At 39.7% G+C, this 26,551-nt stretch overlaps 1 protein-coding gene across 3 annotated transcripts in view; it reads right to left on the bottom strand.

Annotated features, from left to right (window-relative positions):
* The window catches only part of enox1 (ecto-NOX disulfide-thiol exchanger 1), a 136,053-nt gene extending 114,623 nt beyond the window's left edge, over window positions 1–21,430 (bottom strand). For 2 of the 3 annotated variants that reach the window (XM_006806412.3, XM_006806413.3), the window contains exon 1: window positions 21,243–21,430. The gene's annotated coding sequence lies outside the window, so the exon portion shown is untranslated. Of the gene's footprint in view, window positions 1–21,227 lie in introns of all 3 variants that reach the window. The other variant, XM_087829746.1, reaches the window with a different exon arrangement.
* Window positions 21,431–26,551: the final 5,121 nt, after the last annotated feature.

Raw genomic sequence — 26,551 nt, 5'->3', positions numbered from 1 at the left:
CTTCTGGGTTTCAGGAGTTCAAAGACATGCTGGATGGTGACCAAAAAACCCGAGATCTACCAAATTAAATAAGTTAGGGTTTTCACTTTAAATGTGTACCATATTTTTAAATTTACATTTTTTATGGTTAAATAACCATAGTGATGTATCACTAACAAGGCTCTCAGGAAGTGACATGAATGCACTAAAGAAGTGCATCCCAAAACAATACATGCTGCTGTTTATTTACACAAATAAAGAGAGTGGAGATGCTACCAGCTGAAGAAAATGGTTTAGGTTGAACCATATGTTTATCAGTATTCATTTCAGCCTCAAAAGTCTGTCAGGCTATAACAGCAATGACAGTAGGACGGAAAGATCACTGTCTAAGGTTCCAGAACAATGGACTGGAGGAAAAATGGTCTCCAGGTCACCTCTGTGCTTTTTGTCTACTGCACCCAGAGAAAAACCCAAACCTCTAATCACCAGGTGAGCTAGGAGACCGATGAATTTTGGGAGCTGTAGTGTGGTGTGAGATGTGGCTGTAGGGGACAGGAGGCTGTCCAAGAGCATTTATCAGTGAAACCATCAGAGCAGAAGATGCTCTCAGCAGCCATTACTGTCACATGCTGCACTCTGCAAAGCAAACACATGCACACATTCATCGTCGGAGCACAGCAGAGGCATTCATGCAAGCACGCGTTCACACGGAGAGTGAACAGCGTGGTTGCGTGGAAGCTCTTTGCTTGAGCAGCTTCTTACCTGCATTTTTGTGCTGCCAGTAACCGGGTTTTTGAAATGAATTGAAGTCTCTGTCCTTGACTGTCTCACAGAGTACAACCACGATAAGCTGGTTAAAACTGTAAACACATATTTATCTCTCTTCACTGGAATGAAGCCTTCAATATGAGAAAAAAATCTGAAAACAGCTTTCACAACAGAGGTCTAAATCACAGATCACTTAGCAGATTTATTCCCTGTTTCTCAGTTAAGTTGAGATATTAATGGACTTTTTACTCCTCAGGTTTTAATGCACCCCCGTATGTATAGCAGTAAGTGAAGGCTTCATGATCAACAGATACTTCAGTCAGTGAACACATCATTATTCACAGGGCCTGATGTGCAGTGATTTAAACTGTCTCTGTTTCGGTACAGAAACAGAGTAAACAGGCACTGAGCATGGGGCTAAAAGCTCTGCATCATGTTTTTTTGACAGAGATATCACACTATAATCATTTATTTGGCTTTGACTGATTTTTAATAAGCTTTTAATGAGGAAGTAGCACAATGTAAATCACAGATTAGCAGTCAGAGATGCTCTCAGTCGCCAGTAATTGGAGCTGCACTGCAAAAAGCTGCTAATTCAGCCTCAAGCTTTTAACCTGAATATTCCCAGATTTTGTCAGCTGATGGATGTTTTCTGAAAGCAGATTGTAATTCAGGATTTGAATTCAACATCTAACCCAAAGATTTTAAAATAAAATGGCTTTCTTTTATCTTTTGAGAAATTAGAAGCTTGTTGCCATTTATAACTATTGTGGAGTGTATTTTTAAGTCCATACTTGGTTGTGCAGATATTCTGTGCACTCAAGTTGCCCTACAAGAACTTTATGTGCACTCAAGTTGCCTGACTGACAAGCATTTTTCATGGTGCATTACACTAATGACAAACGCCATACACCTACTTGTTACACTAGGATTGTATTTCACCATTGCATTTAGCTGTTGGGCTTCCATGAATTCAGCCTCACACACCTAATGGGTGAAGACGAATCTGTCGAGCGATTGGATGAGACAGTAAGTATCCATTAGCTCAAGATCCCTAATGCAGTTAGCAAAATGACTATTCAGTTCTGTATGTGAGGCTGATTTTATGGAAACAAAACTGAAGGTTGTGTTTGGCCCACACAGCTTCTCTAAGGAGATCAGTCATTACATCAGCCCCCTTGTGAGCTTTATCAAATCATCTGCTGAGAAGATTTGTAGTTTATCTTGGACCAGCATTTTAATTTTGATCTCACATCTCAAATCTCATTCAGTCCTGTTTCTAAGAAATAGTGCAAAAATCAAACCTTTACTGTCATCCAATGATTTGGAACGTCTAGTATTCACACTTTTTTCTGGCATCTGCCAGTCTTTACTGGCCTCTCATCAGCTAGGCCAGAATGCAGCAGCTAGGCTGCTAACAAAAAGTAGCCACGAAATTAAGAATTTATTTACATTTTTATTATTGACTCATGAAGCACTACATGGCCAAGCACCTGCATGTATATCAAAGCTACTGAGAAGATCATCATCATCTAATCAGGGTCTGTTAAGTGTTCCACCCTCTTATGCAGACGTGACAACGCTTATGAGGTTGTTGCTCACAAACTTTGGAACAATGTTTCTCAGCCTATCAGGTCAGATGAGTCTGTGGTTTGTTTTAAAGAGCTGCTGAAAACCCATTTTTATAGGTTAGTGTTTCCTTAATCTTTCTCCAATAATTTTTGGCCATAGTTCATATCGAATGTGTCTTTGCTGGAATGAACGTAAGCCCATATGTTTGAATGTGTGTCTGTGGTTTTATCCAAAGTGTGCAGCACTTTGTCACTGTGTTTTAAAAAGAGGAAAAAATAATGTTATTATTATTTATACCTATACTTACAACTCAACATTGAAACAAAAATAACAAAAATTAAATTTCATTCCTGTAAGTATTCAGTGTTTTTGGCAACCTGCAGCATGATTTAAGCTGTTTCGTTTACCCAGATCTGTTTAGGTTTCCTCTGCTCTGATTCTGCTTTAGATTTAAGAACCAAATAGATCACAGGAGTTGGGAGAAGGGCTTAGAGCAAAATAAAGCATAACACCTTTCTTTAAAGTTGGTTCTTATTAAGCTGAAGCAGGTTTTCAATACTCAACCCTACCCAGCAAGAGGTTCAAATATTTTACACAACGTTGAAAATATCTACATCCTTAGGCAGTTGTTTTTCAAGCAGAAATTTAGAAGAGTAAAGAAACTGACGCACAGGTTTGAACATTAGTCAGGCAAATAAAATGTCACACTGGTTGGTCTCAGTTGCTGCGGCTCTACTTAAGGCTGGCACTGACTCAGCAGAGTAAACATTACAACCGGCAGAAATCAGGGCAGCCGCAATGTGATCATCAGGACAGAGCAGAAAGCAGAAAGACAGAGGGTGTACGCTGCTGTCGGTGTATCAGGGGGTTTGGCAGGCTGCGGGCAGCTTGTTCCCTCTATTGTTCCCACTGCTGGATGGTGTCATGATCCGTCTTCTTTGTCCGGAGGAGTCCACTCTGTAATAAAAGCTCATCCCTCACTGTCTCCGACTGTCCTGTGGCTGTCAAACTGATGCAGCTACATGGTGTGGTGTGTCATACATATAGGAACACAGTTTAAGCGCACTTGTGGGAACCTTGCCACATTTTTATCTGTTCTAAATGTGTTTTGCCAAATATAGTTTGTTAGAGAATGCACCTGCTGCCCAGAGGTGGTCAACCAATTTTCTGCCTGGCTGAATATCAGGTCAGTATTCATAATTTTACAAATCAGTGGTCAAGACTAAGACTACCCTGGAGCCAAGCATCTCACATCTTTCATGTCTGATATTATCTATTAAGGAAATGACAGCACATAGTTTTTGATATTTGCAGGAAACACCTTTGAGTCACTTCACAGTTCTGTCAAAGTAATGGCTTGATTTTTCATTTACAGATGGTAAACTAAAATGGGCTGGTTCCTATATAGCGCTTTTCTACTCTACCTGAGCACTCAAAGCAAATTATACAACATGTCTTATTCACTAATTCACACAACCACTTTTTCTGTGGCTAAGTGCTTTCTATCTAACATTCACACTCCATTGAATGTATCAGGGTTTAGTATATTGATCAAGGATACTTTGGCATGCAGACTGGAGCAGCCAGGGATCAAACCGCCAACCTTTCAATAAGCAGATGTTGTCCTCTACTTCCAAAGCCACACCCATCAAAGAGCTGGCAAATTAGCAAATCACAAAAAACAATTGTTAGATTTGTATTGTTTATTGTCATTTATGCTTAGAAATATTTAACCATATATGCTTAGAGGTGTATAATTGATTGTGTAGTGATAGGATGTGTGATCCTTAATAGTCTGCAAAGGCTTGGTGTGCATTCCAGAGTGTTCTGGCATTCACACCTACATCCTGGGAGCATGGGAGAGGTCGTACCTTGTCTTATTGTTTTATGGTAGGATAAACGTATCTATATCTGTTTTAGGCTAAGTGCCTTTTGTTTAGATGAACTGCTGGACTTCCAGACCAGCAGGTTTAGGGAAGTCTTTATGGGGTCACACTCTGACCACACACACACACACACACACACACACACACACACACACACACGCACACATACTTATACAACGCACAGTCAAGGTACTCTTTGTTTGTATGTAGACGTCATATGTTAATGAAGCCATGTATATTCATGTAACCTCAAAAAAAGAGCAGTGTTACAGGGGAGCGGACGAGAGCAACTGGGGTCAAGCGAAGGAACGGCGTTTGTCCAGTTCTCTCCCGTGCACGAGAAACATGAAGAACTTTGCCTACTCGTGTCTTGCTTGCTGTGTAATTAAATTGTCCTTAACGTTCCAGCGAATAGGTTTATGCTACAAACCTATCAACAATTTTAACACCAATTTGTTTGTTTCTGGCATCAGTTGGAGTGACTGCGGTATTACTGAATGTTTTTCACAATATCCACATGAGTTCAAAACAAGGTTGTCTTTTGTCTCAGGAAGACTACCCTGGATCCAGAAATCTCACATCTTTCAGGTCTGATATTATATATTCAAAGAATGGCATAATTTGTTACTACACATAATAGTTCTAGCATTTCAGATACACACCAGAAATACCAAACAGGCTAAATGGGCAAGCAGGCCCCTAAAGACCCTAGTGCGGGCCACCTTGGGTCTTTATCATTTGTGTTCATTTGGTTCTATATAATTCCAACAACAAATCTGAAACCTAAATAAAGGGTTCTTGTGGCAGACTAGAGTCTGGAATTGAACTAGTTTCTAACATGAAAGGCTTTGCATGCCCACCATCCTCCCCAAGCACCTGCTCGAAGCTCGGATACAGCTGATAATTGTTGGCCCAACATTGATTAAAAAACTAGATCTGGTAGACAAAGTATAAAAAATTATTTTGATTGTTCTACTAAATTCAATTCTGTGTTTACTTTGCCACTTGTCAGCAGCAGTGAGATGACATGACTGGCAGCAGTGCTTTCCCTGTATGTTTCAGTCTGTTATAAAACAACATTTGCTTTATCTGTCTGTCTGTCTTTGTCTGTCTCGGGACTGAAAAAAAACAGGTCTGGTGAACCCCTATCAAATACATTTTGGCTTATATATTGTAGTTATAAACAATTATATCACACAGGTTTGACACAGCACAGACGACAGACCTGCTGGCGTCGAATTCGTCAAACACAGTCAGGATAAAGAAAACTGTCTTTGCATTAATATTTGTTTTATCTGCATCAGACAGTTCTGGGGAAAGCAGTGAAATCAACCGAAGAAAAACAAAACCTATCCACAGCGGGACCCAAACACCACTCAGGAAGCCTGAAAATGTGAAAACCTGCACTGCTGATTCCTGCCAGATGTCTTGCACACACTCACATCGCTGGATATAAAAGCTCCTCATTGAAACTGTGGGGATGTGTTGGTCTGCCACAGTGAATCTTGTGCCAATACACATCATGTCACCGAAAGTTTCACACAGCTACATATAACCCTGGATAGAGAGAGGCGGATCAAGCCAGCGTGTTATTGGTGGGAGAGAATATGGGAAGTCATGCTGTCCTTCTTTAGGATTGACCTACATTCATTCCCTTGCTTGATCCTAAACTTAAACTCACCTTAAATCACTCTTGATCACAAACTTGTATGAATTTAATAATTACAATTTCTTCCCAAAATCAACATTTTAGTAGACTCTAAAATGTGTAATGCAAGTACATGTATATCCACAAGGGTCAGTCTCTTTCTTCTTATGGAATCTGTAGCAATCAGGCTTGTTTATCAACAAATACATCATAATTCATTGTTATTATTATTATTGGTGGTGGTGGTGTTATTCTTATTACTATTATTAATATTTGACTATAAGTAGTCAATCTGTTTCTGACATTGTATTTAAAGTTAGTGAAAGAGAAATATGTTGTGTGAGATCAAAGACATAGAGAGGTTATTAAGCTTCTAATACAAATTAAAGTTAAAGTTATAACATCTGAACTCACATATAAAGCTCACATTAAGATCTAGCATGACTTGCACTTCTCTGGAAAATCACTGTCCACTGCAAATGCAAATGAAAAGCATGCTTCATAATCTCCACGCTTTAAGGTTTCCAGTGATAGCTCTGTGCACATCCACCTCTAAATTGCAAAAGTACAAACTGTTGATTGTTCACTGTCATTGGTTTTTTAGACAAACGGATGGTTGCCTCTCCAATCTAAATGTACACCAATAATCTGAGAAATAGCTGGGCTCAGCTTATGTCTCACTTATTGAACCACTTGTTTACATCCCCAAAGCATTATATATGCAAACCTACAATATAATTATCACCCAAATAGAATAATGATAATTGAAAAAAGCAATAAATGGACTTTTTTTTTTAAAATGAATTTCCCTGGAGGAACAGACCCGAGGGATCATTTAACAAAAAAGACCCTTTTTGTGACTCATGTATCTTGTATCACTCAGCTCTGTCCCCTGAAAAGACCTTGTCCTGTTGTTGGAGCCATCACTGTGGCAACATTATTTCTTGATCTGCTCCAGAAATCTGCTGGAAGATAGAGGCTGACGCTAAGGAGAAAGTGCAGCAGGTGGAGAACTGTGACGAGCTCACTGGGGCTGCAGACCAGAGCAAAGATTCATGTTTCCATTTGCATTTAAAGAGGGTGGAGTTAGAGTCAGCAGGAAGAGAGACTCACTGGCAAAGCAGCTGATTATTTCTTGGTCATTTATTGCAAAAAACCAACAAAACAGTTTACATATTTTTAATCATTTATTTAAACAAGTGTGGGTGTGCTTCCTCCTGCATGCACACACACATGAGGATATGGGCGTGTCCCTTCTCTTAGCTACTCACTCAAATACATACAAATTGGGAGACTCTGCACAAGTATCCATTGGACAAACTTCAGCTCTCGATGCATTACTCGCTCTCTGAATCTCTGCTCGGCTTCTATGTGTGTGTTAAGTTTCATCTGGCAAGGACTGGCATCCTGCCTCTACATCTCTGCATGAATGAACACAGGCTTACAGCTGCAGCCGTGCAGCAGCATTATGAGGGCACGCACACATAGAAGCAGCAATGTGTAACACACTGTGGCTAAAAACCCAAAGACAGAGCTGCTGATCACTTTGTTAGAGCTACAGCTATTTCATACAGTTTGGAAACTGGGAACGGTCCACCAGTGGTCCTCAACCACAGCACCGTAAACTTCCAACACAAATGGGATTATAAAAGGGGGGCTTGCAGCGACAGACCACAATCTAATTACTCCACGGGATCATCTTGCCTCATAACATTGAAATAAAAGTATTACCTCTCCAGACCTAACATGTGCACGCGATTTGAGTCTCGCCTGCACATTTAAAGGCAATAAGCCGAGAGAAGAGGATAGCAGATGATGTCTTTTATTTGAAACAGCACTCTCATGAAGAGAAGAGATCGGGAAAGACTAATATCCAGTTCGCACTTGGCCCCTTCAGGCATCTTGGGCAGACTGAGCTTCTATCCAGTATCTAAACAGCCCAGAGTAAACGCGGCCAGGATGAATTAGGTATAGGCTGCAACCATGTCAAGCAGTAGTTTGAGCTACAATGTGGCCATAAGCAGACAAATCCCAGAGGGCTTTTCCTGCATCTGTCGCCCTGACCGAAACTATGGGATTTGTATCCACCCCAATCTAAACTATGCCCAGTTTCCTCTACTGCAGGCATATTTGGATAGAACAACCATTAGAACTATATGAAGATCCTGCAGACCAGGTAAACATTTGACAATCAAATAGACTGAAATGGCACATTAGAAACATAAAAAGAAGATAGTGATTGTTGGTCAAAGCAGTGAGTTTGTTCCATAAGAAGATGATTCCTTTTGCCAAGAAAGCGGCGGCTCTGTGGAGATGATATTTGTCCATCTGTTTGACCATCTGTAGGATTACACAAAAAGATATCAGGCGGGGCATGTGCAAAGGAAACACCCACTGAAATATAGCGGGGATGAAAATTACTTTGAGAATTTATATGGAGAGATTTTGAAGGGGTTTTGCTGAACTGTAAATGCCCTTATAGTATTGTTTTTATGTTTATAATGTTTTTTTAAGTCAAAATAAATGTAAATGAACAGAACTGTGAAGCTACACGTATATTCCAGATTCTGTTGGGCAATTATTTAACCAGTGTTACTCTTTTTCTGCTGAAACAGGAGCAAGTCAATTTTTAAAAGGAGTGAACTAAATAATACAAGGATTCAAGTTAAAGGAGGCATCTTCTTATCTATAAAATATTCCATTTGTAATGAGATCAAACAGAAAAATGAAACATCTTCCAAACTGTAAATGATCAGACAGTTAATCACTTCTTATTTCTTATTTCACCGTTTCTGTTTAAAACTGTACATACTGCGCACACCATTTCTTGCGCTAGCTTCCTAAAAAAGCTGTTCTTGTAATTTTTTTTGTCTTATCTTTGTTTCTTTTGACATTTTAATAAAAATATAAATGTTGTCTTATCACATAAGACCCAAAATGTAACTTTGTTTTTCATTTGGCTTTTTTGTCATGCGAACTGGCCGGACTAACTTTACATTTTTTACTGTTTTAAAATTTTGATTAGAAAGAAAAGGCAGGGTTAATCAAAAAGAACCAATAAATCAAGTTAAAAATGGAAAATATTCAAAATAATCTCCATTTGCCACCCTTTTGTGATCTTAATGAAACTACACGATCGATTAAAGTTGCTAATAAATTCTGTTGCTTTGTTTCTGTAAGATGCATGATGTGTGTGACTGAGTTTCTTGATAAAGGTCTCAGAACAGAGCCACAAATAATTAATCAACTCAGCTGGCAATAATTTTGCAGAGACATTGCTATGAGCAGATTCATTTTACAATATGCACCAATGTGAAAAGGTTTTTTTTTTTAAGAAAAGCTGATGAATTTCCACATTTGTCACATGTACTTCCAGCAGTGCAGCTCCATCGCTGCCATTTAAAACTGCCAATTCCCAAAAATGTAATATACTGTATATTTAAACGTGCTGTATAAATGGGGAGTATTTGTCAGCAATGACATCAAAATGTTTTTGCTCCATAATCTCTCCATAAATTTTCAAAACACTGACATTGGCTTGTTTTAGGTTCTCAAATGTGATGTTGTCTTTTGTTGCATATTTGCTAGTAAAACTGAACATTCTAAATTTTTGAATCTTTAGTTTACTTTAAAATTTTTATTTATTTCTTTGTTTATTGTTTAGTTTACTGGCAAATTTTCTGAGAAACCAGGCTAGTGGTTGAGGGCGTATATGGATCTGCTTTGGACTTTCTGATTAAATAAAACTTAGAATAAATAAATGGATGAAAACCAGCACAAATGAACTGACAGCTGAATCAATAATGAGAAAGTCATTAGTCGCAGGCCTGCATCGGCCGCTGCGTCTCAGACAGACAGGAAGTAAATCCTATTTCCTGCCACTCTCCTCTGCAGCTTTCAGCACAAATCAGATTTACTTGATGTGTAGCCAGAAAAAGACCACACAGCACACACACACACACACACCAGCTATTGTGTGAATCAGACTGCACTTCAGTCACAGCATTTCTTCCCCTCCGGCTGCTTCCTCCATCACGCTGATGGCCGATCCTCCTTTGATGTGCTGCCGCTCTGTGATCTGCCTCTGTATGTGCGCCCATGCTTCTAACTATGTGTGTCTTAATAGCAGTGAAAAGCTCAGTGTGTTAAGGTATCAGTGGATGAACAGAAAATTTACCGCAGCCCTTATGATGCTGGGCATGCTGATGCTGTGTATTTTTCTGAGTCAAACATTTGGCCGTTTAAATATTCATTCTGTTGATAAACCAATTATTGAAGCTCATACAATTAAGACACCAGAACAATTTATTAATTTTATTGTTATTATTTTGCTTTTGATTCTTTAAGCTATTGATTAATGTATTCATTTTTAGCTTATTAAAACTTTAAAATGAGTAACAAAAATGTGCCAAGCTGATCAGCTAATTGCAGCTTTTAAGGGCTGATGACACCCATCGGTTAGCAAGCTGCATCCACAGACTGGCTGTAACAGCAAAACAGAAGCACAGTCTTCTTGGCTTGACTTTCACAACAATTAATATGGCAGCAATCCATATTTTTATCATAAAATTTAAAATGCTCCAAAAGGCACCAACACCACAAACCAGTTCAGTAACTTCAATTAGTGGAGGAGAAGCAAACAGCTGCCAGTCAGTTTAACTGAGCATCGCTCTAACTTTAAGCTTTGATAAGGTTTAGAATTCACTCTTTGCTCCATGAAATGGTAAACTAATGATAGAGCTTAAAATCATTTTTGCACCACATTGTACACATGCCCTTTTTTCTGTTATAAAGACGAGCATTTTAACATGAAAGTCTATGGGCCTTGCTCACTTTTGGAACCAGCCTCAAGTGGCCACTTGAGGAACTGCAGTTTTTTTTTTTTGTTTTTTTTTTTATTTTCTATAAAATACCCATCAAACCTTCCTACAGCACATTTACATGCTTCTGTGACTAAACTCCAAAATACTTTAAAGTCCTAAATATACAGTTTTTGATATAAAGCAGAGACGTCTTTTTTCTTAATTCAATTAAATTTTATTTATATAGTTTCAAATCACAACAACAGTCAAACAAATTGATTAAAAAATTAAATTCTAACTAACAACTATTTATTAAATTAATGAGCTCCAGTCTGGACAGAGAAATATGAGAGTGGCTGCTGTTTGATTCTGAAAGCTACAGCAGCTTTCTGGAGTGACAGTAATGACTTTGTCTCCATTAACATGAGGAGGAGGAGGAAGCAGGAAAGGGGCTCACTGAGGTTAATTCTCTCCCTTCTTCAGTCTCAGAGTCTGAACTAGAGCTGCTTTCTACAGAAGAAACATTCTAGCTCTTATAGCGACTGTTCATTTGTTCCCTCGATCAAAAAAGATCGTGTTTCTATGTTGAGGAGCAACACCTGCCTTGTAGAAAAATAACTTGCCATGGTTACAGCATTAACACAACTGACATGTTTTCTGATTGTACTTTGTTAAAGACTGAGATATGTGTGAAAATCACAGATCACTTAAGACTGAATTTGCTATTTCCAACCAGAGACTGCATAGTTGAGAGCATGTGATATTGAGGGTCTGCCTTCTGCCTGGCTCTAATATGAGCACACACCTCTTGGACTTGCCTCTTGATGCTCAGTGTAGGAAGATGAAACGTTTTCTTGGTCCCAGAGTTTTGAGTTGAGTAGCTCCATAATTCCTTTTGGTGTTAAGAATTATGTGTTTTAAGTTTTTCTTACAAAAGTTGATTGATTTTAAAAATGTATAGCTCACCTTTAAAATCATAAATAACACCACGCCCAGCTATCATAAAGATCTCCTCAGCTTTTATACCTCTAGGAGAGCGCTTAGATCAACAGGCCAAATGCTCCTGGTGCGACCTAGATCCCGCCTTAAGAACAGAGGTGACCGTGCATTCGCCTCTGTTGCACCCTACCTCTGGAATAATCTTCCTCAAGCTATCTGCGCGTCTGATTCAATTCAATCTTTTAAATCTCGATTAAAAACGTATTTATTTAGCCTTGTCTTCCCTGCCTCCTAGACCCTGCATTTTAACTGTACTGTAACTTATCTTTTTTGCTTTTATTAATGTTTTTATGTTTTAACCTTCAGACTTTCGGCTCGTGCCTACTATGCCTGGTATCATTGGTTAGTTATGTCTCCCACCTGTTAGTATATTCTACTTGTACTTATATTATTTTATTATTTATTTACTTGTATTTATTATTGCTCTTATTTGGTTTCTGTGAAGCACTTTGGCATACACCTTGTTTTTAAATGTGCTATAGAAATAAAATTGTATTGTATTGTAAGTGTTTTCTTTTAGGTGTCTGTATAAGCGTATTCTCAGGTTTTAGTTTTATGTATATCTGCCATCTGTTCATGGTTATAGTTGGGTTTATATTTCATTCCTTGAGTTCCTGGGTATCCCTTCCTCTGTGTCTTGTTTAGTCTCTGTGTTAACGCTTCCTGTTTTGTTTTGGTAATCATTTTCCTTTGTCTTGCATTAGTTTTTATTTCCTTTGTCTCATTTTCTCACTTAGTTTCAGCTGTCCTCCCACCTGTTACCTCTCCACTGGTTTTTGGCATATGAGTCTTAACTTGTCCTTTGCCGTGTCGTCCCTCATGGCTGTTTGTCTCCTTGCTCTGTGTTTCCCTAATGATTCCTGATATTCAGATTTTCTGCTTCTGCCCTGCAACTGTTTTGGACTTCTTTGTATTATTGTGAGTGATCAGCAAAGCTGGATTTTGACTTTATTTTCTGTCTCCCAAGTCCTGCATTTGGATCTACAGTCTGCCTTCCACACAGCCATTACTTGGCACTGCTAATTGTCTCTACATAGATATCAGGTTTTCTGTCTTAGGCTTGGTTGCTCTTAGCTTACTAGCTTCTCTTTCTCTGGTCACTACTATGAAAACTCTGGTTGCAAATTACATTGGAAGCATGAGAAGGCAGATTGGATTTGTCTTAACTTCTCTCCAGATGGGAGTTGAAAATGGATATAACCATTCCAACTCCAGCTCCCCCAGAAGGGCGAAGACTTCTTCTCATCTAGATGTTCTTGACCCAGCGCCCATCCTATCTGAATAAAATGTGTTCCTTTTTAAGGATGTTTTACTCTTTTCTGTTTGTGAATATGTGTTTTTACCTAAATTTCAAACCTAGCAGTATTTAAAGTGCTTTATGTCATGATGTTTTCTGATTTGATAGTTATTGAGCACAGCTGTTAAAGCATCAGCATCTGGGTCTATGTTTCTGACAGCATCTAAATAGTTTGTTACAGCCTGTTTTTTGTTTTTTTCTAAACCGGCTTTTGTCTTGCAACTTGTGCTATTTGAGTGCAATAATAAATCACTAGAGTGCCCCTTTAAGTGAACCCATTCACCCCCTCAGTCAAAGTAATTTCATTCTTGCATTTATAGTGACCCTCTGGCCTTAATAACATTTGTCTTTCTGCATTAAAGCTGACTGTTCTGCGCTGCAGCTTGAACGCATGGCACTGCGCTGTGAATTCAGGAAGAACGTACATATGCATTTTGTTTTTTCCCCTCAGACCAGACGCTGCCCTCCTGCTCACACCGCACTGGTTGTAAATCTCAGAGTCCGATTTCTGTGACAGCGAATGAAAACCAGCTGTGAGGAGCGAGCGAACAAGCGGGAGAGAAAACTGGTCTGGAGCCAGAAGTCAGTCTGAATGCTGAGTCTTCCAATCAATACACAGCTGGCGACTCCTCTCTCACACACAAACTCAAATAGCTATCCTTTGGAGGACTCTGCCTCACTTCCATTGATTCCCCTTGTCATGACCTTAAGCATCAGGACAGCATGCCAAATCTTAAAGTGATGCTTCATACAAACAATGTATTTTTTTCATCCCCTTCTCAACATTCAGCTGGGTTTCAGCTGAGATCAGGTCAATTTTTTTAATGTTATTTTGATGTTTTTCTTACCTTGTCTCTTCATAAAAGATGGCCATAGCTCCCAGACCAGAAAATAGCCTTTTTCTACCAGTACCTACTCAGCTTGACTTTTTTTGTTTTGTTTTGTTTTCCCATTAGGTGGTAGTATCTAGTACCAGGTACTTTTGAAGTATCTACTCGGGCGGGGTTCCAATCAATCAATCCGAAAATGTGATGTCAACAGACTGAATGCCACCGATTGGTCGGTCAGTGACGCAACTCAATGATTCATGAGTGTGACTCCTTCACAAAAATTAAATCCATCAATTTTCAGTTATGTTGTTTGTGTTGCATACAAATGACATCACATGACTTTTAGCCATGTTGCACCTGACAGGCTTCTCATGTTGCTTTGGCCACGTAGGTACTAGCAGAAAAGAAGCAAAGGTGAAGCCAATAAGGAAGTGCCTTCTACCTGCATTCTTACTGGTCAGCAGGAGGCAAAAACAGAAGTCTGATTTTATCAAACCCCATGGTAAAGTAACTGTACTTTTCTCTTTATTTATAGCCTCAACAAACATCTCCTTGATGAGGCTGTTGTTTTAATCGCATGTTAGTCTTCTAGTAAACAGCATGAGGCTAATTTTAGTCAATTATGTTAACCTTTACAATAAAATTAAATTTTATTTATGTAGTGCCAAATGACAACAACAGTTGCCTCAAAGTGCTTTATATTGTAAGGCCAGTGTTGGGAAGGTTACTTTTAAAATGTATTCTACTACAGATTACAGAATACATGCCCCAAAATGTATTTTTGAGAGTAACTGGAGAGTATTCTGAATACTTTGGATTACTTAATATATTATCATGCTTTTTACAACTACATGAATGTACTATTGCTGTGATTTATTACTATTACTGAAGGTCCGCGGCTCCGAACCGTAGTAAAGGGACCTCTGGCTAATACATCGGGTTTTGTCAGGCTCGTAGCCAAAAAATAGCTTTACAATAACGGAACTTATTGTTTCGGATGAAAACACGAACAAAGCGTACAGTCGAGTCTTAATAGCTTACTTACAACTGGGCTCGTCAGGCACTCTTCTTGGCTGCAGTGGTTATTATTATATTTACATGCTTCCAGCTCCCGTTTCTGCTCGATGATAACTCGTAGTTTCCCACTGTCCTTTTTCTCCCTGCTCGCGCTCACAGACACATAACGAGTATGGCAGTCCATTCTCCCTGCAGTACGGACTACACTGCCCATGAGGCCACATTCTTTAGAGCTATACCTGTAGCATTCTGCCTATTAGCTTAGCACAACAACAACAACAACAACAGGCGCTCTCTCACCCAGGAAACACGCAGTTGCAGAGAGCGTCACCCTGTAACCATGGCAACCGTAACGCTGCCACCTGGAACAACAGAACGTAGCTGTCAAACAAAACCCAAACAGTCCTGACCCGACAATATGAAACAGGAAAATACCGCCGTGTAATCCATTTATTTCAACAAAGTAACTGTATTCTAAATACCACATTTTTAAACGGTAACTGTAACGGAATACAGTTACTCATATTTTGTATTTTAAATACGTAACGGCGGTACACTCCCCAACACTGTGTAAGGTAAACACCTTACAATAATACAGAGAAAATCAAATAATCCACTTATGGGCAAGCACCTGGTGCCAGTGGGAATGAAAAACTCCCTTTTTACAGGAAGAAACCTCCAACAAGACCAGGAGGCAGACATCTGGGGTGACCAGTTGGAAATGAGGGCAGAGAGACTGATGATAAACAAGCCAAGAGCAAACTGTGATTAATAAATTGCAACAGCACACACCAATTTCTCAGTCAGATCCAGTACAAGTTCATAACATACTGTTACAGAATGTAGTATCGAATAGAGAGTGTAAAGTTTAGAATGGAATATCTAGCATTTGTTTTAGGCAAGGTTAAGTTTTGCCAATCACTATTTTTCAAACGAAAAACAAAAATGTATTTTCTACAACACAAGCCTTTTATTTATTTTATGATGGGGAGGCAGATGTAGTTTGATATGTGACTGCTAGTCCGACGTTACAGGACATGAAACAGTATATTTATACTCAAAACAAGATTCAAGTGTACATATTTAAACACCTATAAATGAGCGAGTGAAGTTTGTTTTTTTTTCAATGCCCACAGTTTGACATGTATTTCAGGTTTGCATCCCCACAGTGAGCTGAAATCCAGGGAAACAGAGACTCACTCACACATAAATGCTGGTGGAAACATCTCTAGTGAATAATTCCTCCCGTGGTGGAAGAGCCTAATGCTCTCAAAATACCACCGCAATTAGCGACAGTCTTCCCCATTGAGCTCTGCAGCGTGGGGTCAATTAATGTTTGTGAGGTGGCGTGGCAAAATCTGCAAAAGACACGAGGAGGATGGATAATCGCATTACGGAGGCTAACGGGCTGCTTTTGCCACACGGTGTAATGAGATGCACCGAACACAATCACGACAGGGAAGAGTGAAGAGATTTTCAGTCCAATCTGAAAAACTGAAAGAGGAGCCTGTGTCTGTGCGTTGAGTGATGGAGGCCGCGTCGCATTGTTTCCACTCTGTCCTGTGAGAAATCATCAGCCTTCTCCCCCCCAACGACCCGCCAATTGGGGGAAATTTGGTGAGCTGCGCAGCCGCCACCACCGCCACCATAGCTCTAATCCCTTCAGCGTCACGCGACCTCAGCAGACGGCCACCGCTGGGCAGAGTGGTGTCAAATTCTACTGCAGTGACTCCAGAGCTGATATTCAGCAGTCACAACGTCGTGTCAGTTAATGATGTAACAGCCGGCTGTTTGCCTGCAGACAATAGAGAAGCTGTTTGTTGTTGATGATGATGAGTGGTGTCTGTGTTTCCACGGCCTCCTGGGAAACACTGTTTTAATGTCACTCATTCACAGGCATCGTGACAGGGCGATCTAGCCAACACCAAGCCTCACTCTGGATACTCACTGATTGATACATTGTAGAACTGAAGCAAGTAATCAATTAGCTGAGCTATTAATCTGAACTGATTTTAAAATAGCTGGATTGAACACTGTAGATTATGTAATACTAGATGTGGTCCAATATATTTCCCATCCAGTTGGACTGTCAATATTTATGTGTTTGGTGAAATTTGCAGTTATCCTCGCAGTGAGAACCAGGTTCAGGAGCCAGGATCCATACTCCAGGATTTTTCCATATCACTTTGTACTTACGTATTTAAACCATTTATTTGCATTTTTGGGTAAATCGGCTCTGAAATGATTTCTTTGCCTCCGCAGATATGGCTCCTACTCTGCCAACAACAGCACAAACTTCCTCACTAACATCCTGAAATATGTAAGAAAGTGATTGTGACACAGCTTCAACTCCTGGATCAAACCATCAAACTCTCCCCTGCTGCCTTATCCTGAGAACCGGATGAAACCAGAATCTCTGTTTCTTTGTTTTCTTGTTTAGAAACATCAGGACCAGCTCATCATTGCTTCATGTCAGCTTCATTTTTTTTTCACTGTGCATCTTTTGAGGGCGATTTTTCTGCAAAAACAAAATGCTTTCTGTGTGTAGATTTTTCTGATCTGAAAAATTCATAGTTTATAATTTTGCAATGTGTAATGGCCTTACTGTCAAAAGCAGAGAGGGTGTCTGTCTCCTGAATCTAAATCCAAGCTGGATAACAGAAGATGGGTCTGAAAACTGAGGGATGAGACTGAGTCTCCCTATCTACTTTTAAATACCCTAGGAACCAAAAGTAACCCACAAGTTCAAACCCTAAGAACAGATATCGACATATAGATAAAACAGTTCACTCTTAAAAGATTACCAGTGGATGGAATGGAAGGTCTTATATCGGATATCTGCGGACTTTAAGCAAAGCCCTGAAAATTTAGCAGTTGTCCCCAGAAGCAAATCAGCTAACTAGCTGACAGGTCTCCAGACTCGTAGGGAATTTGGACTCTTTCTGCAAAGTAACATTACTTTTGTGATTAACTCTAGCACACACAGCAGGATTGCTTCTCATGACTTAGCTGCAGGAAACCAGAGCCCAGCGTTACAGAATTCTGTTATCTGGATTCACTTACGCTAACAGCTGCAATCAGTGTAAGTAGTCATATGAAGCTGGTTATCAGCACACTAAAGTAAACTAGGGTATCCCTGCACATTCACATTATACGGGTGGAAGCATCTGAACAGTCCCACTTGTGTGTAAGTGTACTGGAAGCAGAACGGTTTACTTTTAAAGTATAATATTAGAAAAATCTGAAGAGGTTAAACACATAATACAGACTAAAGCAACACAACCTCTGCAGACAAAGCAGCAGTATGAGAGGAAAACATTGTACTGAAAGCACTGAATGAACTTTGAATGGTTGAATGAATGGCAGCCTAAAGCCCTTTGGTCAATAAGACTGGACAAGAGCTACTACGTTAATAAGGTTCAGACAGGCAGGAAGGAAAGCTGTCAAAAATGCAGACTGTACGTTAAGAGACACCAACATTACAGCTCTGTCATTGAGAAGCAAGAGAATCTGATCAATTATAATCCAGCATTTCATTCAATTAATGTTTAGAAGACAGTTTGAGTTTTTATTCTTTCAGCTGCAGCCTTGGTGGTGTTAAACGGTTTGAAAGCAAGTACTGAATAAAGGCTTGGACTCTGATTTGATACAAAATCAACAAGTGTAAATAGGCCTGCAGTTTTAGGGTTATATATTAATGCTTATACAACAATATTATTATTTTAAAAAATACAGCCAACAGGAAAATAACTCAAAGAATAAGGTTATGTTTAAGAATCATTTTTTCTTATTGATGCTAACCAGGAAACGACTTTAGATATCATTAAATTACTTCAGACCCTTTTACTACCTACCCACAGAGGTCAGAGGGATCTTTGAGCTCATTGGTCATTGGGTTGGCATGTCGTACCTGCTGATTTCAAATCCAGAACATGACCATCTCTGGAGCAGCATGAGGTACCATGGTGATATACCCTGATAAGAAGTGAACCACAGAAAACCCAGGGTTAACCCTGAAGTTACCTGGATAAGACAAAATCCTGCTCTGTAATATAGTCTTTAGGTCGAATCGTGAGCAACAACCAATTAATTTTTAACAACACGTGTAACTGCAAAGACCAGCAGACAGAATGCAAGTATTTAACACATCCAGATGACACATTATCTCCGCAATGAAGCATAAATTGGCTAAAGAGACAATCACTGGTAGAGACCAAAATCAGAACAAGAAGGGAGAAAATTCATTTATAGGACTAAAACACAAGATCCCATAAGGAATAATCATGCTGGTTTGAATTGAAATTAAGTGTCAATGTCATAGCATGCTATTGATGATGTGATCAACTGATCAGACACCCAAATCATCCAATTCCCAGTGTTCTCAGCCCTGACCGGTGACCTGCTGGTCAGCCTCAAGAATGAGGTGATGCATTTCATGCATGCACAATACGTGCACAGTGGCACCGGCAAACAGTCACAGACACTCACAGCTACAAGCTAACATCTTGTTAGCGTGGAAGCTCCTCACTATGAGTGAAAACAAAAAATATACCAAAGTGAATCACTGGGGGACAACCACCGAAACATTCATAACAGCAAACCTTAATCAGACACTTAAAGCACCCTCACATAAGTGAACATGGACATTTTAAAGAAGCTAACAAAGGAAAAGTGGCTAGCAGCCTCGTTATAAGCAAAGGTCTTAGAGAGAAAATTAGTAAAAATCTGTAAAAATCAGAATCTGCCAATGAAACTGTAATCAGTGCAGCTAAAAACAATTACTCATAAAAAATGCATGTCAATTGTTTCTAGTAAACTTCACAGCATATCTCTGGAGACTGAGGTTTCATGATAAGACAAAACCACATCATATTGGTCTAAGAGGTAAAAACTGATTAATCGAGATAATTAATAGCAGATCAATCTCTTAAAGCTGATATTCCCATCCTGCAAATTTTCACAAGCCACAGGTCACCTGCCAAAACTATACCACTTCACCATTAAGGTGGCAAGATTTAAATAAAAGAAATATTCATAACAAATATCAAATTGTGCAACAAACTGAGCTCGAACACTTGGATGATGCTCAGAGAGACTCCCTCTCTGAGGCCTGGTATTGGTTCATCCTGAGTCACCTAACCATCAGATTTAAGGAAGTGTTTGTTATTAACACTCCCTGACGCCATCTCTCCATGGTGCTGAGGACGTCACCCGGGCAATGTGTTACCAAGAACATCTTGTTTATCCTGAGCTTCTCAGCATCAGCACAATGTAAACTAAAGACTGCTTTAGTCTAGTAATTTGTTCAAATTAAACCTATTTACACTTTTTTTTTACTGCATTATTATTTAATTTGACATCTTTAATGAAGATTTCCCTTATAGATTTTACACAAACTGCTAGAGTGAGCTATAAAGAAAATCATCTTCCTTTGTTAGCTTTCCTCAACATTTCCCCTTAATTACTCTCTTATTTCTTAAAAACTCCGATAGAGCCAGACTTAATAGCTATGACATTCCTTTTCTCAATTCCCACTATAATTAATACCAAACGCCACTCAGTTTATTGGAAATACTCTTTTAATTTACAACTAAACATCCAGGAAATATCCAGGAAATGAGCCAGACCCATAAAACCCTCAATTTGGTAATGGCTCCATGGCTATGACAGCATGTGAAAGTGACTGGTGTGACAATGAAAAAGGCAGCTCTGTGTGTGCTGCTGAAGGGTCGTCAAGGTGACTTGATAGCAAGGGCATCCTTTCCTCCACCACAGCTGATCTCCCCTGCACACCCCCCAAAACCAAAGACCAGCATCACATAAGCTCACACAGGGCCAGCATTTAAACGCCACCAAACACACAGAAAAAACCCATCACACACGAAGCCTCTCAGGTGCAAAGAGTAGAGTGAACAGATGTGCATTTGCAATTAATCTCCTTCCCCCCTCCTCTGGATTTTCTAGAAGCAGAAGTGCTGACCCTCTATTTGGTCACTTTCAGTCCTCATTTATTCGCCTTTTCATTTCTTTCTTTTTTTTTACTCTTAGTGACTTCTAGCCTCACTCCGGCTGGATTACACTTTTAATTGGAGAATCTGTTGAACAATAGGCGGATCCAGAGCCCCGTTGTTACAGACACCTCTGCTCTCCCCGCTGGCTGAAAAGCGCCACGGCACCGCATTAAGTTGTCAATAGCGAGTCCCCGTTAATCAAAATGAATAAACAGTCACTAACAGAGCTTCGGTTCTGGTTTCACCCCGCTGTTTCACACTGAGCTCGGAAGGATGAAGTAACGAGAGAGAGAGAGAGAAAGGGGGTAGAAAAGGCATCAGCGCCTTCCAGTAAACCGCTCAGCGGGCTGACAGGAGCGTGTCATCTACCGGGGAAATGAAACACACACACCGGTCTAAAACACAGCAGAGAGCGCACCTCTCCGTACCTTACCGGGTCACACAGCGGAAGATTCGATAGATGCTCCGCAAATCCGCAAATTGCGTCAGCGCAATAAATCCCGGTGCTTGTGAGTGTGTGTGTGGGGGGGAGAAGCTGGGAACAATCCTCCGTGTGTCTCTTCTCAGGCGCTCTCAGCCAGCAGTCACCGATACACCGCCGCCGCTGCTGCTGCTGCTGATGCCTCCGGTAGGAAGAAAGCTTGGAGCGCGTCACCGACAGATAGAGAGAGGCAGAGAGAGCGAGAGAGAGAGAGACGTGCACGACGGCAGGGTCTGGTGTCTGTCAGCGGCCGGGACAGCAGGGGGGGGGGGGGGGGATAGAAGTGAGTCCGGGGGGGGGGGAGTAGTCGTCAAACTAGGTTATGACATAAAATAATAAGAAATAAAGGAAGCGCTTATTGGTTTGATATTTCATCTTCAGCAATTAACCGGCCATTGAGGCAGAAATCTGGAGCCACATTATTGAGAACCAACTGAATTTTTGTTGGCAGTAAAAAGATAAGCTCCCAGAGCCATACCTGAGTCCTCTCTACAGGTCATTGTTGTTACTTCACCAGGATCCGGAGCTCTAAAGCAGAAACAGTGAGTTTGGTTTCTACTGCTGGTCAGACTTTAAACCAGGTGTTGTTCCAAAAAGTGATTTCCTATGTGTGTGTGTGTGTGTGTGTGTGTGTGTGTGTGTGTGTGTGTGTGTGTGTGTGTGTGTGTGTGTGTGTGTGTGTTTTATGAGTAATGTCGTTGCTTGTATTGGAGAATAGACTAAAGACGACAGGATTTATGAAGGGTTTGTTTCTGCTGCCCTCTTGGCCAGATCAGTTAAAACAAAAGTGAGCCTTTTTAGCTGGATAAAAAAAGATAAAAGTCACTTTGTTAAAAGCTCCAGTTTCTGCCTTGTGATAGAAATTCAGTTAAATTCTTAGGTTAGCGCCAAATCACAACAGCTGTTCCATTGTGCTGGTTAATATTGCACAATAAAACAGAGAAAACCCCAAAAATCCGATGCACACAGAGGGAAGGAAAAACTCCCTTTTAGCAGTATGATATTTCTGCAGCAGAACCAGGCTCAGGGAGGGGCACCCATCTACTGTGACCGGCTGTGGGTGAGGGGAGTAAGACAACAAAGACACGCTGTGGAAGAGAGCCAGAGATTAATGGGTTAACCCTATAATTAATGAGAGATATTTTTGACTTATGTTTCACAGATTATAAGCCAACAGGTCATTTTCAACAGCTTAAATCTGAACATCTGATCAGTTATTTGTTTCTTCAGTGACACGTCACACTGTAACAGGATGTGCTTTACTACTTCTGCCTCGAAAAACCTCAGTGGAGCCAGCTTTAGGTTTAAAACAGAGATCAATATTTTACCACTGAGCAGAATCTCACTCTGCTCTCCTAAACCTGCTAACTCACTTCACTCAGGAGTCAAATTGACGCTTTGCTTTTTTCCTCCACCAGGCACACACTCTTATAAAACAATGAAAACAAGTACAGTAAAATTGGGCTTTTAACTGGGGTTCATTTATCCAACAAAACGCTTGAAGTCAATCAAAAATAATAAGGTTTAAACAACTAAAAGGGACTACAATGTTAGGAACTCTGAATAATTAAGTTAGGAATACATTTCTTTTGATGCACATTTACACAGCTTTTAATGTGTTTACATATTATAAGCATCTACAAGACTTTTATATTGGATGTGATTTGTGTTTGTATTAATGAGACAGTCATTGAGAGAGAGAGAAAAAATGGAGGACATCATTAACCTGCAAAAATGTAACCCTTGTTACCCTCCTAATAATGACTCACAGTGCTGTCAGGTTTGGCACCCGTGGACATGGCCCGATGCTGTTTTTTTCTATTCTTTCTTGGCTTGGCGATGATGTTCTGAAGAATGTTTTATTCATAATTACATTTGTCTGTCATCAGTGATCCCTCAGTAGTTTCAAGGCTTTTGTTGTTGCTGAGCTCATCAGTGCATATTGCACCAGAGTGTTGACTGACCACAGTAACTAGAGTTTTTCTTTTTTCAAAGCTTAATGATGTCCTCCTTCCTTTGGGCCAGCATCCGTTTTGACTACCACGTTTAAGATTCCCGTAAACTGCAGCCGAATGCAAATGCAGCACTTGGAACACACTCCACACCTTTAATCATCTTTAATTTGTCATGAAATCTTGAGAAAACAAGCCACCTTTGTCCATGAACCAAATCGCTCTCCATTGTAATCGCATAGTGCATTATTTTTAAGAAATTCACTGAACTTTATTCATAGCTCGATTTAATCATTTCCCACTAACTGTGGTGAGGCACAAAAAACATGCAGAAATACTTGACAGAAAATGTAAGTGCCCAGTCTCAGAAGTAAGGACCCTTTTACTGCTGTTACACTGGCATTTTTAGATTAAATATGGCAACCCATGCAGCAGCCAGCTGCAATAAGTGGTCAAAAAATGAAATTTCTTCAAACGCTATGACTGTTTTAATAAGCATTAGTAAATGATTACCTAATCTATAACGAATTAAGCCATCGCATACAATCTTTCCACTTCGTGAAAGCAGGAAATACATGCCTGTTCCTGACAAGCAGGATCAATACAGTACATTATCATTAAATTAAATATAGTTGCAGTCAGATAGACACATTAGGCAGATGAATGAGTCGTATGGCCTTCTTTATTTTTGTAACACTTTATGCCAATGCCAAAAAAAACCCACACAGGTATAGATGGAAATAGGCACCAATCCCAGTGGAGAAATATAAATATATGCTGATAATAAATTCCTCAGCAGCAGTAGGAGCAGGCTGTAACCTTGGCAGGAGAGTTGACAGGGAGCTTCAGTCCCAGTGGGCAGCCAGAGTGGGAAAATAGAAAGCTGTAGCAGAGACATCCACTGGGGACAAGCATCACATTTCATATACATGGCGCAAGGAGGCCTGCAAGGCCTGAGATGGGGCTTAAAGCATGTAGCCTGGTAACACACAGTGAGGTAAAACACATCTGTATGTGTGAAGCTTCCTCTTTCTGGTTGGTAAGTTGCTGAGAAGTTTGAAATGTGTTATCAAACATGCAGGCTGACGATGAGGAAGCAGGTGGTATCTGAGCTGGATATCTGGCGTCCCCTGGTGGTGGCTCAGGGCACATGCAATCGATCAATTTAAAGTGTACTACATGCAACTATAAACATGTTAGTCAGCTAAAACAAAGCAATAATGAAAATTGAAAAAAATAAAGTCATATATATATACACACACACACACACAAAATATATAGTTTCAACACTTTTGCATTTGGCTACTGACAATAAAATAAATAACATAATATGACAGAATATAGTATATCATAAAAAAAACTCATATATGAATAAATAATAATGATAAAAATTAAAATGATTAAAAAGAAAAAAGTGCAGAAATATACAAAGGAAAATAATTGAATGTTTTTAAATGTTGAAATGAATCCTCCCAGCTATTTGGTATTGGGTACTTCTGGCTGTTTTTTTTGTTTTTTTAAATTATTACTTTTGTATCATAAAGCATAAAAGAGTTTACGAGCCACAGAAACACACTTTACCCCATCGCGCAGTAAAACCCTTCCTGCATGCCTTCAAGTTCCTTCACTGACCTCTCCCAGCAGCACCATCAGCACTTTTTTTTCTTTTTGTTTTTCTCTCTCTTTACTTTGTTGTGCTGTTGCACCCGATGTTAATTACGTTGCTGACACTGTGGCTCACCAACAACCCATGGGAAAATCCAACATCCTGCTGCTCATCAGGTGAGTCAGATTTCCACATAGAAAGAGACAGAGCTGACATGTGCAGCCCAGCTGTTCCTCATTCCTCACGTCTAGTAGCGGTCTGTGCTGTGAAAGCAAAGCAGCTGACAAGCTGGGCAAATCCTGTACACTGTATTCACACTGATGCTTTCTTTTCTTTATATTAGACAGTATATGAGTATAATAAATGGGTTATAATATGTTGTAAAGCTGGTGTAAATAGGGAACAAAGAATGCATTAATGACTTTTCTTAGAGCTCGAGACAGCTGTAATGATATAAAATATTTCTGACAAATACTGTGGTTTAATCAGTTCCTTAAAAAGCTGGTCTTAGTTTATTCCAACTTCATTGTAGTAAATAATAAACGAGTCACTACTTGGTTTTTTGATGCTTAAAAATGCTAAATAGAGGAAGTTTGAGTTTGACCACATGGACATGCAGGGATCATATGCTCTGGCAATTACCATAATTTCCATCATGACAAAATATGATTAATAATGTGGTGCTACTACTTATGTTACTCCACTCATATCAATTAAGGTTACAAAATACCCTGATTTTAATTCCATTTGAACTTTAACCTTCTTTATCCCATTTATCTGCTTTCTTTTCAGCCTTTTTATTTATTTACATTATGCTAGTATCATTCAAACACTAAAATATAGTTAATCCTGTCACTCTGTAATTCTTTCATAAACAACAAATTACGACCAAGTTATAATTTACATTTATGCACGGTCAGCATGCATGGAGGGAGTCAGGAAAGAGATACAACAGTGAGTGTCTACAGCTATCTGTAAAACATGGTGGAGGCTGTGCAATGGTTTGAGTTGGCATTTCAGCCAGTGGTGTTTGATGTCTTGTTACAATCAAAAATAGAGTTGCATTTTCATCCACCATGTAGTTCCATGTAGGCCTGTACACGTTTCAACAAACTGCTGCACCTATTTCCCATTTTCCTAGCAAAATATAAAGACATGGGGGCCGACTCTATTACACAGTACTGTATACTGTTTGAATGACAGCATGAAAATGACCCATATCAAACTCCAATCAAGTATTTACCAGCTGAAAGAAAATAGGAACTCCATTTGGTGTATTCTGATTTATTCACGGCATTAGATTAAACCTATTTATGCATTTATAACCTCAACATGATAACATTATGCAAAACCATTAAAAAGGTTAAAATGTTGCTTTAATAATATTAGAACAACCCGTTCTATCTGATCTATATCAGTTTGACAACATGAGAGTGTCTACAGACATGCTGTAGCGGTTTAGCCTGCACTGTGTGCTAAAAGGTTAATATTTGCAATATTTCTCGGGGACACACTGGTGCAGTTTGTGGCCAGCATTGCTGTGCTCCTAATGTTTTGCAGAAAAGTCTGTATTGTTCACACTTGGACTTCACTCGACCTTTACTGTATGCAGCAGTCAGCAGATGCTGAGGAAAGAAGAATTTCCACCGAGCGTTAGGACTTTCCAGAGTGGGCGGAGCGACTGTGCAGTGCAGGAAGTACTG

This window comes from Neolamprologus brichardi, chromosome 16, assembly GCF_056152115.1.
Source record: "Neolamprologus brichardi isolate AB-2024 chromosome 16, ASM5615211v1, whole genome shotgun sequence".
NCBI classification, from domain to species: domain Eukaryota; kingdom Metazoa; phylum Chordata; class Actinopteri; order Cichliformes; family Cichlidae; genus Neolamprologus; species Neolamprologus brichardi.
The sequence above is the reverse complement of the archived record's forward strand: the minus strand, read 5'-3'. Positions and strand labels throughout refer to the sequence as shown.